General features: G+C 39.8%; 1 protein-coding gene across 2 annotated transcripts in view; it reads right to left on the reverse strand.

Annotated features, from left to right (window-relative positions):
- Positions 1-15,303, reverse strand: part of GRIN3A (glutamate ionotropic receptor NMDA type subunit 3A) — a gene marked incomplete at both ends in the record, with an annotated part of 149,924 nt that overhangs the window by 48,158 nt on the left and 86,463 nt on the right. The window lies entirely within an intron of this gene.

The following is a 15,303-nucleotide window of genomic DNA, read 5'->3' on the forward strand; positions in this document are numbered from 1 at the left end:
GTCGGGAGTATTTCAGAGAGGATTCAGAGAGGATACTTCTCCGCAATTGTCACATTAGATTTCTTGCACTTTTTTGTTCTGCTTCATGTTAACATATTTGATGTCATTGCTTCTGACCTAAACTCCTGGAACAGGAATCCATGGATGGGCTTTGTGAAGTTTATAAAGCTCCTGAAATTGTAGGCAGCATTTTATCTAACTATGTTTGTAATTTTCTTCTATGAGAAAAATAGTACAGTTTCATTTTTTAATAATTAGGTTTTCAAGTTGTTTATAACCCTGAAAGGTGAAGAACTTGCTGAATATGGTAACCTATATTTAAGATGAATTAGCTTTGTCACATGCTAAAAATCTAACAATATGGCAATAAATTAACAATAATTAATAAATAAATTTCAGGCACAACCTTATAGAATATTATACAATGTCTAAATCCTGTTTTGAAGCATATTTAATGAAACAACACAAATGCCCATATGACAAATGGAGAAAAAGCTTTTGTATGTTATGATCAAATTAAATTATCTATATAGTTACTTTAAATGTTATGACCCCCAACACAGATATTTCTCTCTCTCTCTCTCTCACACACACACACACACACACACACGCACGCACGCGTGCCTTGGAAGAAAATGTATCAAGATATTAACAGTGATTGTCCCACTGGTGGTGAAATGACAAGTGTACTTATTTATTTACAGATTTATGGAAACATGCCTCATGTTCATAAGTAAAAAAGTTTATTTTATGATCAGCAAAGCAAATCCCTCACTAACTTATTCAATATTTACTGAGGGCCTACTTTGCACAACTTTCAAAGTTACTGGGGCCACAAAGGTAAATTCCTGCAATCACCACCACATAGGAACTCACCATCTGCTTGTTTTTTATTTATTTTGGAGATCCCACTGTTGAGTAGGTGATTAGGTAATACTCTTGTGTTTAATGCAATTGTTCCATACATTGAACAAATTATAATGTTCTGTGCCAGCAAAATGTCAATGAGGCATCAACAATAATAACAACAGCTAACATTTACCAAATCTTTATTATGTGCCAGACATGGTATTTTGTTCTTTACATGCATTATCTTGTTTATCCCTCATAACAACTTCATGAAGAAGGCATGTTATTACTGTTATTACTTCCTTTTTAAAGATTAGTGGACTGAAGCTCAGAGAGGTAAAGTAACTGGCATAAGATGACACAGAAGTAGTAGGAACTGAATTAGAACCCAGGTCTGCCTGATTCCAAAGCTCATGTTATTATCAACCACATCAGCCTGCCCTGCAGCTTATGGCAGCAACTGGAGAGAAGATGCTTATTAGAATAAACTTACTCATTTTTTTTAAAGATTTATTTATTTATTTGACAGATAGAAATCACAAGTAGGCAGAGAGGCAGGCAGAGAGAGAGGGGGAAGCAGGCTCCCTGCGGAGCAGAGAGCCTGATGCGGGGCTTAATCCTAGGACCCTGGGATCACGACTCGAGCCGAAGGCAGAGGCTTAAACCCACTGAGCCACCCAGGTGCCCCCACCTACTCATTTTTAAGGCCAAGATCAAGACTTGGTCTTATCTCACTTCACCCTCCTATCTAGAACAAAAACCAGAACAACTTACTGCTTATCTATCTGTGCTGGTACAGCACCTTGCATGTACATAATATATAGTCTAGCTACTTATATAACCATATTTCACACTTAAGCATTACTTCCTCCGATCCTCCCAAAAAACTTAGGAGGTATTTCTATTATCTTCCTTTTATAGATGAAGAAACTGAAGATCAGAAAGTTTGTCATTTGCCCAAAGTCAGAGAGCTAGTATATGGTGGACCTGGGATTTGAACCCAGGCAGTCTGATGGAAAAGGATGTTTTCCAACACTGTGAACATTGCTTCTGATACTATGTCATACTCACTCTGTGTAATGTGTGAGCATTACAAAACTTGCTACTTTTGTGTCTGGCAGTGAGCTAAGGGCCTTAAAGATTTTTAATTCTTACAGTAATCCTGCAAGGTAGATATTTTTGTGTTCTACAGATTAAGATGCTAAGGTTTGGGTAGTTAAAGTGACAATCAAATTCTCACAGTCAGCAATTAGCAAGACTCGGCCCATGTTCTTTTCCACAACAAGGAGACTGAGTTTTATTTATTTGTGTATCACAGAGACCTACATGACACTTGGCACCTGACAGGTGTGCTATATGTGTTTGCCAAATTAACTCACTTTACCACTTGTCTTACTCTCTCTCCAACCATTTGACTTCTCTCAGTTCATTCAGCACTTCCCTAACTTGCTGTCTGTGTGGCACCCTCCTTCCATAAGCCCTCACAGTACACATATTTTCTTTGCCAGAACATATCGCAGCTACATTTTTCTAAGAGAGAGAGGGAGAGCACCTGCATGATTTGGGTGGGAGGGTCAGACGGAGATGGGGAGAGAGAGAATCTCAAGCAGGTCCTAGGTCCAGCATGGAGCCCAATGCAGGGCTCAGTCTCAAGACCCTGGATCATGACTTGAGCCGAAATCAAGAGTCAGATGCACTTAACTGACTGAGCCACCCAGGTGCCCTTGCACTTCTTAAATTTAATTGTGTAATAGCTTAAAGTCTAGACTTTCAGCTTCTTCACTGGACTGGAAGCTGTGTGTGATGAGCCACTGTATTCCAATGCCTTTTATCATGTAGTTGTTCAATTAAAATGCTTGACAATAACTATTCTTTGAACCCAGAGGGAAGTGAGAGCTTTGTCATCCCACTTAGCACAAAAGGGGCTAACAATTTAGCTTAGAGCTCCAGCTTTCTAAATGAACCCTCCTTTTAGGGTAAAGGGATCTTAGGCCAGTAATTAAAAGACTTTTGTCTTATGTATGAAAAGAATACCCTTTAGAAGTCCATTTTTCTTAGGGCACCTGGCTGGCTCAGTTGGTTGAGTGGCTGGCTCTTGATTTCAGCTCAGGTTATGATCTTAGGGTCCTAGGACTGAGCCTCTCATCAGGCTCAGCGGGGAGCTTGCTTGAGGATTCTCTCTCCCTCTCCCTCCCCCTGTCTGTGTTCTCTTTCTCTCTCAAATAAATAAATAAATCTTGAAAAAAAAAAAAAAGAAGTCCATTTTCTCACATTATTCTGTACAATACTTTTACAAGCTACAAACTATTTCTAGGCAAACCCTGACCCTCTTTTCTCTGCTGAGTGCATTAGTACTTCATTTCTTCCTATGTTGCAGGATGAAGTCAGTGAACCAGCAGATCCAGGCTCACATTCCAATGGAGAACTAGCCCTTTGTTTTTCTTCTTTTCCATGTCTTTCAGTTGCCTTTTGCTCATGGGCTCCCATATAAAGGAACAGTTTTGAGGTTTTGAGAAGGGAAACTTTCTTCAAAACTAACACAAATATGGGTGCCTGGGTGGCTCAGTTGGTTAAGCTACTGCCTAAGGCTCAGATCATCATCCTGGAGTTCCGGGATCGAGATCCACATCCGGCTCCCTGCTTGACACAGAGTCTGCTTCTCCCGCTGACTTCTCTCCTCTCATGCACTCTCTCTCTCAAATAATAGATAAATAAAATCTTAAAAAAAAAAAACCAAAAAACTAACACAAATAACCAGACTCCAATGGGAGGAGTATTTTATTAGCCTGACAGGGACCCCACTCTACCTTGGAAATGTTTTACAAACACTGCCAACTTCTTTGGTCCAAGCCACCACCATTTCTGCCCTCTGCATACTTCCTCTCTTCCCCTCCAGTCCAGTCAGAGTTATCTTCTTGGAGCCCAAAGCTGATCATTCACTCACTTGCTTAACACCTATCAGCGGCTCCCCACTGGCCTTGGAATAAACGTGGCCTCCTCATGGGAACTCCAAGACTCAGCATGACCTTGCTCTGCTTTTTTCTCTCCAGCCCCATCTCCCCATTCTCCTCCTGGTCCTTTAAGCTTTAGCCAGTTCTCTCTGTTTTCCCAACATAAACTTTTTGCTTGATCAGATCTCTTGCTCACAGTCTTCACTCTGCCTGGAATGCTCTTTTTCCTCAACCATACCTTTCCTTTGTATATATTGCTTCCCCAGAGAAGTCTTCACTGACCCTTAGACTAGATCAGGCCACCTGACACACTCTTCCATTATACTCTGCCATAGTATTGGAAAAACTTGGAATTATTGGTGCAATGTCTGCTTTTGCTGTTAGCTTGTAAGTTCCCATGATGGCAGGACCCATGCCTATCTTACTTGAGTGCTCATAAGTCATCAACAAATGTCAGCTACCATTATTATTATCATCATCATCATCATCATGGAACAAACACAGTGCTTGGCACACAGCTGATGCCTGATAGACATTGGTGTAATAAGTCATCACTATTAACATAAAATTCTCTTAGGTTAGACACATTACAAACTTGATACTTTTGTCACATTTCCTGTTGTCTTTCTTTCCCTTTAGTTTTTTCCCTTTAATTCTTAATTCTTTTGAAGCAATATATTCTTTTTTATTTCTGTGTCTGAGATTCTAATGGAAAAAAATAATGGGCTACTCAGGCAGTCGCAGAATAATGGAAATAGAAAAGGGATCTATGAAGCAACTGACATGACCCAATGGACCAGCACAGTCCATCCTGTGTGTCCACGTGGTGTATAACTCAAACAGCCAGGGATGTCAGAAAGCTTGCATCAAGGGGGGAGGATAAAAGTTTACAAAGAACTAAAGCAGTTGCGCCGCATTTACAACCATCACCAGGAAGTCCCAGGGAGAGAAAAATTCCTTTAAAGTTTCAGCTAAGCGTTTCTCCAGCTCTTCTAGTTCTGTTTACATTTGTTTCAACCTCTTAAGGCCTTGGGGAGATAGCTGAGGTTGAACTATCTATTTGTATGTGAACTGTTCAGTATTAATGGAATACTGAACTCTACCTAGAGCACCTGCATGGAGAATAATCAGACACGCATTTTGCAGAAAGCAGAGAAGTGGCTCAAAACAAAACGGACCCAAGGAATGATCAAGGGGCTAAGTCCAAGGAGATATAAGGCTTTAGATTAAAAAACAGTCTAAATGTTGGGTATTTTCAATTAAGGTCCACATTTGTATTTATCTGAGATTGTACTTTAATAAATGGAATGGAATGTTTAATGTTCTTTGGAATTGGGTGGACATGGCCATTCTTAACCTGCTCAGCGGAATGGGATATACTAGTTATTGAGACCACAGATCCTCCCCATGCCATTATTTTATCCACTTAAAACCTGTGGACTCGATAATATGGAGTGGTCTCAGAGTTCAGAAGGGCTTTAAAAGTCATCTACTATAATTATCCACTGATTTCTGAATCCTTTATGGCAAAGCTAAACATACCACCTGGCATTTAAAATGTAGATTCTGATTCATTACATCTAGGTTGGAGCCTGAGAGTGTGCATTTCTGACAAGCTCCCAGGTGATCCTGACACTGAGTTCATGGACCAGACTTTGAGTAGCAAGGCTTATTTATAACATCAGTATTAAGTGCCTGTTAAATCTGATTGAATGTCTTCAGAGAAAAGGAAGTCACTATTCGTAAAGCCTATCTTCTGTATAAGAAAGATGACTCTATGTCCCACCTAATCAATCTACCCATTTAAATATATAATAAGAATTAAATAACTGAATATTTTTGTACATTCACTACATGTTAATACATTGAATGAGATTACAACTTTTATTATTATGTATGAAGGGTTAAGATTCAGGGAGCTTCAGCACATTCTGTAAGATCAGCAGAAAGTGGTAAATGAAGCTTTGAATCTGACTCTGTATGACTTGAAGCCCTCACCCTATCCAGCACTACATTCTGCCTTTACAGACGTGTTATTGCCCAAGTTTTAACTTTAAATAAGCACACCTGTCTGTGCTACAATTTCAAAACCCTTTTGGTTCTTAGAGTTGTGGCCATATAATTTATATTGCAAAAGAGGACACTTCTCCAAAAGGGGTCACTACTGATTATTACAGAGGCAACAGGCACACTAAGACTGTTCCCAGCAAACAGGGATGTGTGTTCACTGAGTAAGTACTCACACTCTGAAGACTGGAATAGAGAAAAATGAGACTGGAAACAATGTTCCTGAGCCCCGCTCAGTCTTTCTCTAATGTGAATTACTGAATACATTTTATGTTGTAATTCTTTTGTGTGTGTGTGTGTGTGTTATTTCTTTTTTCTCCTATAAAAGCTAGGCTCTCCATTTATATTCAAGCATTTTACTTCCTCTTTTCATTTTTATTCTGAAGACCTCTATGTTAGGTCAGCTAATCTCTAATCAGCAACATTCTCTGACATCATGTTTAATTTATATGAGCTTAATCCAGGTGCTTCTGACAACTTGAGTCATTGCCTCAAAACCCTTGTATAGACTAGAGGTTATTAGCAAACTAGGTCACATGGGCCAATTCCGGCTGGCCACTTGCTTTTGTAAATCAAGGTTTATTGGAACACAGCCATGGCCATTGATTTACCTCTCGTCCGCAGCGTGGCCGCTCTTGTCCTATAACAGTAGAGCTGAGTAGGTGTGAAAGAAACTATATGGTTTCACAAAGCCTAAAATATTCCTATCTGGCCCACACTGAAAACGTCTGCCAGCCCATGGTATAGACAATATTGACTTTAACAATTTCATTGATTCCCATATTTGAAATTGGACTATTTCAAAAATCCATCCATCACTTATGGGATGTCACCTCTGCAGGTGAATGGACAGAGGGAGGTCTGATAAATCCCAGCAGGCTTCCCGGCACTGCACAAATTTCAGCTCTAGAATGACGACCTATCTCACATCTATTGCATGGAGTATCCGTATTCCAAAAGAGGGTCCTGACTACTACAGTCCTTTGTTTCTAGATCAGTAATGGAAAAACCCTGGTCACAAAATTTCAAACTGAAGCATTAGTATGATGCTTGGAATAATTTGGAATTAAATTTTAAATCCAAGGGCAGGTGCTACCAGAGCAGTGTCCACAGACCTGAAGTTACAAGAACTGGCCAGGGACACATTCACTCATTCTAGCTGTTTTCCCCTTTGTTTTGTTTTCTTCTTTGCCACTTCCCCCCATTCCTCATCCTTCAGATGCAGCCTTTGTGAATCTGTCATCTCATCAAAGCTGGAGTTATTTATGATTCCTATAGAACTTCTCTCATTATCTTAATAATGATAATAGCTAACCCTTACGGGATATTTCCTTCATTCCAGGCACCATGCCAAGGTCTTACATTCATCACTTCATTTACTCCTTACAGCATCCTTTTTGGGTACGTATAATCATTATCCCCATTTTAAAGACGGGGGAACTGAAGCTTAGAGCGGTTTAGCAACTTGCCCAAGGCCATACAACCGGAAAATGGCAGACCCAGGAACTGAATCCGGAGAACTTGTACCATTAATCTCTAGTTTATACTGCCTTCAGGAAAGATTCCTCTTTCTCTCAAAAAACCATAGATATGATAGGCATTCCTCAAGACTAATGATCAATTTAAGGCAAACAAGTGCCAGCCTAAAGAAATAAGACAGAGTGCTTATACCCGTCGGGTTTTTGAACAAGGTATTTATCACAGTTATAGCAAGAACAGCAAAAACAGCAACACTTGAACTGTGCTGTTTACAAAACTCATTCATGCATATTATTCCATTCACAAGGCATGAGCAGTCTGATGGTTTCTGTGTTCTATTCATAAAAGGTAAAAACAAGCTAGATGGATTGGCCAAGCTCCCGAAAACAAGCACATTCATCCTGTATCCCTTGGGGGGCAAATGCTTGTGCTCAGTATCTAGCAGTCTTGGGGGTGTCTGTGGGAGGACTGAACCCTGCTCCTTCCCCCCTTACCAGCATTCCCACATCTTCATGGCTGTGCTGACACACTGGCCATCTTAATGCTCTCCTCCCCCCATTCTACGGAAGTTACCGGAGGGGCCTAGTGAACTTGAAAAGAGATGCCAAAGTCGGGGAGGCTATAAAAATATGGAGTCTAGGCTGGAGGACACGCTACAGATCATTTAGTCCATTTATGTATTTTTATAGCTAATAGTACAGGTAGCTTCCATTTATTAAAGCACTCTCTGTATGTCAGGCATTGTGTTAAAACCTTAACTCGGATTATATATTTAAAGCCTCAAAACAACCTTATGAGGTATTTGCCATCCTCTCCAACTTTCACACAAGAAACTAAGACTTGCATTGAAATAAACTGTCTAAGATCATTCAGCCAATAAGCACAGAGGAGGGTTCTGAACTTAGACGGATTCCAGAGTCTTTGCATCTAAACATTCCCCTGCAGTACTTCCTGTTCAATACTATATAGAGATTTAGATCTATAATGAGAAGACTGAAGAAGGGCCTTGGTCCAGGTCCCACAAATAAGGCAAAGGTGAGCTTAAAAAAAGTCCTAACATCAGGCTCAAATATAATCCTGTTGAATGAATAATCCCCTCCTCAAATGAATATGGCTGATAAAAATAATTGTTATTTCTTCTTTTTAGTATGCTATGTTCAACAACATTTGCCCACCTATTTATGAAACTGTAAGGTCATAAATTCCAGTCTTTTTTTTTTTTAAGATTTTATTTTTAAGTAATCTCTATACCCAAGATGAGGCTCGAACTCACAACCCTGAGATCAAGACACATCCTCCACCAACCGAGCCAGCCAGGTGCCCCAGGCAGTTTCTGGTCTTTATTTCCTTCTTTAAACAATTAAATTTGTTCAGCAACACGCATGAAATGGCACCGCATAGTACTCTTTACTAGGCTTCTGGAAGTCCACGGTGTATTTCTGTGTCATGTATAGTAATACAAGGGGAAAGCCTATTACGGGTTTTTGTGGTGGTGGTTGTTTTGTTTTTTCCTATTATCATGGTTTTTATAGTATCTAGCCTTTAGAATTACAGGATTTCTACAGGGGTATTTGTAGCTCTTCTACTACAAATGTTCTACCTATATCTTTATTTCCTATTTCCTTTCTCTCATGGAAGTCTCTTTGGCTTCTGCTCTGCCCCTGGTCTCAATGTTTTATTCTAGTCATCTGGAACCGCCTCGCCTACTGAGTTCACTGAGACCCTTCCAACTGTCTTATTCAAAATCCACCCCCCGGGGCGCCTGGGTGGCTCAGTGGGTTAAGCTGCTGCCTTCGACTCAGGTCATGATCTCAGGGTCCTGGGATCGAGCCCCGCATCGGGCTCTCTGCTCAGCGGGGAGCCTGCTTCCCTTCCTCTCTCTCTACCTGCCTCTCTGCCTACTTGTGATCTCTGTCAAATAAATAAAATCTTAAAAAAAAAAAAAATCCACCCCCCCGCCTTTTTAAAAAAGATTTCATTTATTTGTTTGAGAGAGAAAGAGAGGAAGAAGCAGACTCCCCACTGGGCAGAGGGGCTTGATCCCAGGACCCTGAGATCATGACCTGGGCTGAAGGCTTAGGCTTAACCAACTGAGCCACCCAGACACCCCTTCCAAACACCCTTTTAATCCCATTTTCTGTTCAGTGATCTTATGGAGCAAAGTCAACTTCTCCCTTATGTGTCAGACGAATTATTTCACTAGGAATGCTACCCACATTACAGGTCTTTCCAAATGAAGAAGCACAGAAAAATCATAATCACAACAGTGCTGGCGGTGATGACGATGATGGAGCTCACCACCTGCCACATACTGTTTAAATGCTTTAGACATACCAACTTTCTAAATCCTTACAACAGTCCTACGAGATTGATTCTCTCATTTTGTCCATTTTATAGATGAGAATCCTGATGCACAGAGCAAGTAACTTGTTTAAGGGGGCACCCATAAATGACAGAACTGGGCAGTCCGTGTGGCTCTAATGTTTTTGCTCTCAACCACTATGGTTTTACCGTCTATCCCCTTAACTGCTATGACCCATTATCTGAAAAATGGTTAACTGAAAGAGTTCAGCCATTGTACATGAACCCAAGAGCTGATTACAGAAGCTTAATTAGCTTTTAACAATCTCTTAATACCCACAGTTGTCATTTATTGTGCTAATTATATATATGGGCCCCCCACATTCATCATCTCATTCCAGCCCTCCTATACCCCTATGAGGTAGGTTCTGTTAATAACCCCAGTTCATTGGTGGGAAATGAAGTTCAATGACGTGAAATAACTTTCCCCAGGCTCTTCAGCCCATGCTGTTGGAGTCCATTGTTATACATACTTATCAGCTGACTCTAGAACCAAACTACACGTAAGATACTATCTAAATGGGAATTTCAAAGGTAATTATGATCATAATGCAATTGTCTAGAACCATAATTCCTCCAAAGATGTGATTCCACTGTAAGTGGCAGAACTGGGGGATGAACCAGGTCAGCTGAGGTCAGAACCAACACCTTTTACGGAAAAGGGGAGGATTGCTTTAAGCCCATGGCATCAGAATAAACCTGGCTTTTTGTTTCTATAATTGACCGGCTATCCAGCCAAGCTTCAAGGTGAAAAATGACCTGTGGACTGTGGAACTCAAACCTCTCACTTGAGTCATTGCCCATCACCAGCAGTACTGTACCCTGCAGACTGAACGGGCAGTGAGGTCCTTGCTAAACCTAGAGTCAGCAATTCAGGGCTGATTAAATGCAAATGAACGAAAACAGCTATAAATTTATCTCCAGTCTAGTGATGTAAGCTTTTTGGCACAACTCTACCCAAACCCTTGTGGCACAGAAACTTGTTTTAATGTCAGCTTTTATTTAATTATATAACTCGGAAGAATTAACTATTAGAGCATGTCCGATTTGGTCTTCATTCAGAGTGGGGGGTTGGGTGCAGAAGTACCATAGAAGGTTTAGCCTAAAGGTCAATAATCCCGCAGCACAGATCCCCGGAAACCGGCCTCTTGGAGAAGCTGCTAAAGCAAAACATCAAACAAAAAGACAAGGTACTGAATGACAGTAAGAAGAGAAATCCTTTCCTTCTGCTTTATTTTTCTCCCAGGCTAGCCCTTTGAGGGTGACTTGGGCTCTATCCAATAATTTTATTTGCCATGGCTGAATAGGCAGTCTGTCTTTGCTCTGGAGAGCTCAGGGAATCAGTGACTGAGCCCTGATGGTGGAAAGGTTCTCAAAGATTCAAGCATCTATTCTGAATCAATGTATCCAAGAGAAGATGCCTCTCCTCCCACCAGGGCATTCTGCCTGTACCATCGCTCCCAGTTTTTCCACTTGAGACCATCTCCCAGTTTATGACTGAGCTGGTGTTTGCTTATCTTTCTTTTCTGTTCAGCACATTTGCTCCCGTTAAATGAATTCCAAGAGCAGCACAACCAGAGTAGCATTTTGCTTTGTGAGCTAAGCATCAGAGGGCAGCAGTCAGTGGAGTTAAAAACGCATTTTTGTTCTCCTTCTTTTGCAAATTTGAGAAAATTTTCATGTAGCAGTAAAAAAAAAAAAAAAAAGCATGCAATGATTCATAAAGTTTGCAGTTGAGAAAAATGAGAATCAGCAAGATAAAGCAATTTGGCCACAATTATAAACCACTAAGTGGAGCTATGTCATACCCACATTGAACATACGGAACGTGTCGGCTGCCCCTGACACTTAACCTGAATGTGAGTTCTCATCCCACTCTCGAGTCATCCTCACAGCAAACAAATTAGGAGAATGAAATGAATTTATAGTTCATATGCAGAAACTGGCTTGGTGCAAACTAGAACAGATCCATGACCTGTCTCTAGTGATTCGATGGTAGAAGTAAACACTTAGTAAGTGTTTGATGAATGAATATGCCCATAGTGTAGAGAAGAAAAAAACAAAAGCTGACTCAAAACCTGCAAAATTCATGATGTTAATCTATCGAATTTAAAAAGCATATGTTCTAAAACAGGTTAAATGTATTTCATCAGTTTAAAAAAGTAATTATAAGTGGAAGCTATTTGTTTTAAAATCATCATCAGTTAATCAATATACATAAAAAATAATGAACTATTTTTACCTAAAAATACTGATTTAAAAAATCTGTTTAGGGGCGCCTGGGTGTCTCAGTGGGTTAAAGCCTCTGCCTTCAGCTCAGGTCATGATCTCAGGGTCCTGGGATCGAGCCCCGCCTCGGGCTCTCTGCTCAGCAGGGAGCCTGCTTCCCTTCCTCTTTCTCTGCCTGCCTCTCTGCCTGCTTGTGATCTCTGTCAGTCAAATGAATAAATAAAATCTTAAAAAAAAATCTGTTTACTTACTAAACCCCGAATTAATACTTCCTCCCTCTTTTTAAAACTTTTTTGGGTTCATATTCTGACTGGTAATATTCAGATAAGCAGGTTCATTTGCAAATGAACCATTTCTTGCCAGAATTATAGCATGCTAGACCTTAAGGTGATGTTAGAACCATTTAATTAATAACCCTTAATTTGCAGATGAAGAAACTAGAGTTGACCAAGGATAAATGAATAACCCAAGACCACAGACTTGACTATGGCAAAGTTGAGAGAAGAACCTAGTTTCCCGGATTCTTGAGAATACATAAATCACACAAATTAAAATAATGTTCAGTGAATACACAGATACTTAAGAATGAAAAGTGAATAGAAACAACCCCGAATATCTGGATTAATGTTTAAACTATTGAAATGGTAATTATGGAAAAACTTAACCAGTGTTACTTTGTAAAAAAATTTCCAAAACATACTCATTTATTTAATGCTATAATTAACACATGAATCTATTCTCACCGTAAGATGCAAACAGAAGTTTCATGGCATAAACCATTATAGTATCTCTTTTTCCTCCCTGATTCTATTGCTTCCTCTAGAAGTAGCCGTTGCTGATATTTTAGTTGTTATCATGAATATTCTTGTGTTTACCTTGAGCTTGAAGGGGCTGACTTTGATATTCTGAAGTCCTTTTTTAATTACAGCCTAGAAAATGTACTAGCCTTGTTTGAGATGATTGTTTTGTTTAAGGAACATGAAAGAAAAGTTTAAGTTTAAATATGTAGTTAGCTGGTGTGTAAACCATAGAGAGACACCAATCTCTTCCATTTCCATAGTAACTTTCTTTGTTATTTCTCTATTTATTCTCAGCTAAAGAACTTCAATGACACCTTCTAAATATATCCTCCCCCAAACCCTGGGATGTCAAGAGGGAGGAACTGTTGTGTTCTCCATTTATTGAATAGAAAACCAAACTCCAGAGACATTAAGTGTGTATAATCTATTAATTGCATTCATGGCTCCAATTCTTCCCTTTGCCATATCACTGTGAGTACCCTCCCTCTTTGACTCTGATTCTGGCCAGGTGATTGACTTTGGTCACTGGAATGTAAGCAGAAATGATCTAAGCACAGTCTTGGGGGAAATGTTGGTACCTCTCTGCTTTGCGCTGTAGCCTTGTTATCACTGTGAGAAGGACATACCTGGATTAACCTGCTGGAGGATGAGATAGGCCGAAGAGAGCCAAGTAACCTTACCAAGTATTGAAGCAACCCCAGATCAGACAACAGAAAGCTGACCCCTGAATATGTAAGTGAACCTAGACTCAGTCTGCTGGACCTCGTAAATTTGAGAGCCATATAAATGTTTTCTGTTGTATGCCACTGATGTTGTGTGGTTTGTTCAATGGTATTATTGTAGTAAGAGGTAATTGACAGAGTGGTAACAATTATAATTGAGGATCCAGAAATTTAACTGAGTCCTTCTGTCTCTGAGCCTAGCGTTCATGTCATCTGCCCAATTTTGCCTTTTTGCCTTTGCACACATTACCTCTGTTTGGAGTTTCCATTTCCCCTCCTCCTAGTCTGCGTAGAAAATCCAGGTTAGATACATAGATCCTTTAGAAGGCTCCTTCTTTAGATCCTTTTAGAAGGCTCTCTGATCTTCCAAGAAAGACTTAACTATCCTCATGGGGGTTACTTCTCCCTTTTACATATTTTTATTATTTCACTAATCACTGTGTGGCATGATTAGTTTTTTACTTGAATGCATTTCTTAAGGGAATATGAGTTTCCCTGAACTGTTTTAGAACCCACCACAATGCCTCATCATTAGTTTTAGAATTATAGGAGTTGGTGGAAAGAACACAGAAGAATAAATGAATAATTTCTTGTTAAAAGTTTTCAAGCATATTTCTGATTTAGTCTTGCCTGCCATCTCAGTTAGGGTCTCTGGGTCAGATGATAGGATAACAAAGAATTCACTGATTGAGCACATATATATCATATACACTGTGTCTTAGTTGATGGTCACTAGGACTAATATAGGTCTCTACTCCTATAGAGAAAAATGATTAACAAAAAGCAAACCAGAGGGGCGCCTGGGTGGCTCAGTCCATTCAGTGCCTACCTTTGGCTCAGGTCATGGTCTTAGGGTCTTGTGATCGAGCCCTGCATCAGGCTTCCTGCTCAGCGAGAAGCCTGCTTCTCCTGCTTCTGCCCCTCCCTTCCTTGTGCTCACACTCTCTCTTAAACAAATAAATAAAATCTTGAGAAAAAAAAAAAAGCAAACCAGATAATTACAGATTAGTGACAAAAGGAAGAAAAGAGAAAAGATGGTATGATGAGATAGAAAGTCAGGTGGGGAGGCCATTTCTGATAGGGTGGTCAAGGATACTAATATCCTCACTGGATACTTATTGGTGAACATATCTCCTTTCCTATGTTACTGTGGTCTTTTAATCCCAACTTGATTACACATTTTCTAAGGACAAAAAATATGTGCATTCTTCTTTATATCTTCCACAGACTCTAAGCATGGAGAATAACTTGCTGGCTGATTTATTAATCTGATAATGAGGGGGCACAATATATTCAGTGTGTGTGTGTGTGTGTGTATGTTCCTTTCAGATTTTAAAATTTATGCTACTTGTTTGGAGGGTTATCATGTCTGTAAATCCTACAAATAAATTTCATATTCCTTGGTAATACTTCTGGGCTTCTTCCGAGATTTCCCATTTAAAAATGGTCACAGGCTTTATTTTAAAGATGTATGTCAAAGCATAAATCCTGAGAGCCATGAATGTTGGCTGTAATTCTTCCTGGAGAAGTCAAGGATGCATTTGGTCTTGGCCTACTGTTAGAGGTCTAAGAAAAGTAACTAGCATGCATCCTCAGTCCTTGCATTAGATATAATTTGTCCTTCTTCATTCCTCTGGCCACTTACAACCCTGGGGAATTTAGATTTAACAAATAAGCACACAACATTGTCAGAGGCTAGCACTCTGCTCAGGGATTTTATATTCATTATATCATAACTACCTACGGACAGTGCTAGGAGTATGTATTATTTTCATTTCTATTTCTTAGGTGAGGATTTGAGGTTTACAGTTTAAGCACCTTGTCCAGGATCACAAAGTCCAGTTA

This window comes from Martes martes (assembly GCF_963455335.1).
Source record: "Martes martes genome assembly, chromosome: 12".
Taxonomy (NCBI): Eukaryota; Metazoa; Chordata; class Mammalia; order Carnivora; family Mustelidae; genus Martes; species Martes martes.